At 37.4% G+C, this 4,409-nt stretch overlaps 1 non-coding gene across 1 annotated transcript; it reads left to right on the top strand.

Moving 5' to 3' along the window:
• Window positions 1–949: 949 nt before the first annotated feature.
• LOC127748117 (small nucleolar RNA R71) lies at window positions 950–1,057 on the top strand. The gene has a single exon (XR_008010060.1). It is a non-coding gene; the product is annotated as a small nucleolar RNA R71 (small nucleolar RNA).
• Window positions 1,058–4,409: the final 3,352 nt, after the last annotated feature.

The following is a 4,409-nucleotide window of genomic DNA, read 5'->3' as shown; positions in this document are numbered from 1 at the left end:
TTACAGAGAGAGGCATGAGGTTTATGCTTGACCCTAGGTCACACAGAGCCTTCTTGAAGGTCATGGTGCCTACTGTACAAGTTATTGAGAACTTCCCAGGGTCCTGTCTCTTTTGAGGTAATCTCTGCCTAGTCAAGTCATCTAGTTCTTTGGTGAGTAAAGGGGGTTCATTCTCCCAAGTCTCATTACCAAATAACTTGTCATTTAGCTTCATGATTGCTCCAAGGTACTTAGGAACTTGCTCTTCAGTGACATACTCATCCTCTTCAGAGGAAGAATACTCATCAAAGCTCATGAATGGCAGAAGTAAGTTTAATGGAATCTCTATAGTCTCTGTATGAGCCTCAATTAGATCAGAGACCATGGTTGCTAAGTCAGAGTGGCTCTGCTTAGAATTCTCTGTCTGTTGCTGAGAAGATGATGGAAAAGGCTTGCCATTGCTAAACCTGTTTCTTCCACCATTACTGTTGTTGAAACCTTGCTGAGGTCTCTGTTGATCCTTCCATGAGATATTTGGATGATTTCTCCATGAAGGATTATAGGTGTTTCCATAGGGTTCTCCCATGTAATTCACCTCTTCCATTGAAGGGTTCTCAGGATCATAAGCTTCTTCTTCAGAAGAAGCATCCTTAGTACTGCCTGGTGCAGCTTGCATTCCAGACAGACTTTGAAAAATCATATTGACTTGCTGAGTCAATATTTTGTTCTAAGCCAGTATGGCATTCAGAGTATCAATCTCAAGAACTCCTTTCTTCTGATTCGTCCCATTGTTCACAGGATTCCTTTCAGAAGTGTACATGAATTGGTTATTTGCAACCATTTCAATGAGTTCTTGAGCATCTGCAGGCGTCTTCTTCAGATGAAGAGATCCTCCAGCAGAGCTGTCCAATGACATCTTGGACAGTTTAGACAGACCATCATAGAAGATACCTATGTTGCTCCATTCAAAAAGCATATCAGAGGGACACTTTCTGACCAATTGTTTGTATCTTTCCCAAGCTTCATAGAGGGATTCACCTTCCTTCTGTCTGAAGGTTTGGACTTCCACTCTAAGCTTACTCAATTTTTGAGGTGGAAAGAACTTTGCCAAAAAGGCATTGACTAGCTTTTCCCAAGAGTTCAGGCTTTCTTTAGATTGTGAGTCCAACCATATCCTAGCTCTGTCTCTTATAGCAAAAGGGAATAGCATAAGTCTGTAGACCTCAGGGTCAACCCCATTTGTCTTGACAGTGTCACAGATTTACAAGAATTCAGCTAAAAATTGATGAGGATCTTCCAATGGAAGTCCATGGAACTTGCAATTCTGTTGCATTAGAGAAACTAATTGAGGCTTAAGCTCAAAGTTGTTTGCTCCAATGGCAGGGATAGAGATGCTTCTCCCATAGAAGTCAGGAGTAGGTTCAGTAAAGTCACCTAGCACCTTCCTTGCATTGTTGGCATTGTTGTTGTGTTCGGCTGCCATGGGCTCTTCTTCTTTGAAGATTTCTGTTAGGTCCTCTACAGAGAGTCGTGCTTTAGCTTCTCTTAGCTTTTGCTTCAAGGTCCTTTCAGGTTCAGGGTCAGCCTCAACAAGAATGCTTTTGTCTTTGCTCCTGCTCATATGAAAGAGAAGAGAACAAGAAAATATGGAGTCCTCTATGTCACAGTATAGAGATTCCTTGAGGTGTCAGAGGAAAAAAAGTATAGAAGGAGGAGGTAGAAGAATTCGAACTTATCAAGAGAGATAGAGTTCGAATTGTGCATGTTAGTCCATAAATAGAAGGATGTGAGAAGAGGGGAAGAAATTTTCGAAAATTAAAGTGAATTAATAAAAAGAAATTTTGAAAAATGGTAATTGATTTTCGAAAACTAAGATTTAGAAAGAAATAAAGTGATTTTGAAAAAGATTTTGAAATTAAGATTTGATTTTGAAAAATTATGAAAACTTGAAAAAAATTTGAATTAAAAACAAAATCTTCCCTCTTGTGCCATCCTGGCGTTAAACGCCCAGAATGGTATCCATTCTGGCGTTTAACGCCCGAAACTCTACCCTTTTGGGCGTTAAACGCCCAGCCAGGCACCCTGGCTGGCGTTTAAACGCCAGTTTTCCTTTCTCACTGGGCGTTTTGAACGCCCAGCTTTTTCTGTGTAATTCTTCTGCTGCATGTTCTGAATCTTCAATTCTCTGTATTATTGACTTGAAAAGACACAAATTAAAAAAATTTTTGAATTTTTAATGATGAGGAATAATCAAAATGAAATGAAAATCAAATAAACAATGTATGCAAGACACCAAACTTAGAAGTTTGTATACTACTGACACTAACAAATTGAGAATGCATATGAGAAACAACAAAACACTCAAGACAAGAGAATTTAAAGATCAGAGTAAGGAAATCATCAAGACTATCTTGAAGATCACTTAAGACACATGAATGAATGCAAGAAGAACAGAAACATGCAATTGACACCAAACTTAAAATGAGACACTAGACTCAAACAAGAAACATAAAATATTTTTGATTTTTATGACTTTGTAATTTTTTTTGGATTTTTCGAAAATTGAGTGGAAAAGAAAATAAAGAGATTCAAAATTTTTAATAAGAATTCCAGGAATCATGCAATGTTAGTCTAAAGCTTTAGTCTAAAGGAATTACACATGGCTAGCCAAGCTTCAGAAGGACATTGCATTCAAGAGCTAAATTGATGAAAATCAATCAGCTTTGGTGATGATAAGAACATCACCTTCAAACTCTAGAATTCATTCTTAAAAATTCTGAAGAAAAATACCTAATCTAAGCAACAAGATGAACCGTCAGTTGTCCAAACTCAAACAATCCCCGGTAACGGCGCCAAAAACTTGGTGCATGAAATTGTGATCATCAATGGTGCCATCAACATGGTACACTCAATTGCAATCTCAACTCTTTATCACAACTTCACACAACTAACCAGCAAGTGCACTGGGTCGTCCAAGTAATAAACCTTACGCGAGTAAGGGTCGATCCCACGGAGATTATTGGTATGAAGCAAGCTATGGTCATCTTGTAAATCTCAGTCAGGCAGATTCAAATGATTATAGATGATTTATGAATAAAGCATAAAATAAAGATAGAGATACTTATGTAATTCATTGGTGAGAATTTCAGATAAGCGTATGGAGATGCTCTGTCCTTTTTGTCTCTCTGCTTTCCTACTGTCTTCATCCAATCCTTCTTACTCATTTCCATGGCAAGTTGTATGTTGGACATCACCATTGTCAGTGGCTACAATCCCGTCCTCTTAGTGAAAATGTTCAACACGCTCTATCACAGCACGGCTAATCATCTGTCGGTTCTCAATCAGGTTGGAATAGAATCCAGTGATTCTTTTGCATCTGTCACTAACGCGCAGCCTTCTGGAGTTTGAAATTCGTCACAGTTATTCAATCCTTGAATCCTACTCAGAATACCACAGACAAGGTTTAGACCTTCCGGATTCTCTTGAATGCCGCCATCAATTCTAGCTTATACCACGAAGATTCCGATTAAGAAATCCAAGAGATAAACATTCAAGCCTTGTTTGCTTGTAGAACGGAAGTGATTGTCAGGAACGCGCTCATAAGTGAGAATAATGATAAGCGTCACTGACGTTAGGATTTTTGCCAGTAAAGAATTTCATAAAAATAGTCGCATTGTAGATATAGTCTCTAAACCAAGAATGTCATAAAAACAGTCGCGTTGTAGATATAGTCTCTAATCCGACAAAAATCCCTTTGTACAAACGTTTTGGTTGTCGTAAGTAACAAACCCCTTTAAAATTGATAAACCGAGTATTTAAACCTCGGGTCGTCTTCTCAAGGAATTGTAGGGAGGTATGTTCTTATTATTGGCTATGAAAAAGGTAAATTTGGGGTTTTGGAAGTAAGGTGCGAATATATTATATGATAAGTAAAATAAAATAATACTAATAAAATTTCTTGGCAAGGTATAAGAACTGGAGGTCCTATCCCAGTTATCCTTATCAATTGTGATGAAAATTGGATTCTTCTCCCACTTTGTTAACCTCTAACTATGAAGGTAAGTTAAGTGGATGAATTAATTCCAATTCTCAACTAACAATGAGTTTGATAACTCAAGAGTCACCAATTATTTAACCAACGCCAAAAGGGGAAAAACTAAATCTACTAGAATAACAATATCCTCAGATTAGGAATAATAAAAAGGAACAATCATAAACTAAAATACCTCAAATATCATTAAATAAGAAAATCATCATGAAAGTGGCATAGGCCAAATACGCAACATAACTAATACAAGCAAGCATTCAAATGTCTGAAATTAAGAAATAAACATAAAGTAAAAGAACATTGAACTTGGGATTGAGAGTCACTCTTAAAACTAAAAGAAGTCCTAATCCTAAGAGAGAGAGAGGAGAGAACCTCTCTCTCT

Source organism: Arachis duranensis, chromosome 5, assembly GCF_000817695.3.
Source record: "Arachis duranensis cultivar V14167 chromosome 5, aradu.V14167.gnm2.J7QH, whole genome shotgun sequence".
Taxonomy (NCBI): Eukaryota; Viridiplantae; Streptophyta; class Magnoliopsida; order Fabales; family Fabaceae; genus Arachis; species Arachis duranensis.
The sequence above is the reverse complement of the archived record's forward strand: the minus strand, read 5'-3'. Positions and strand labels throughout refer to the sequence as shown.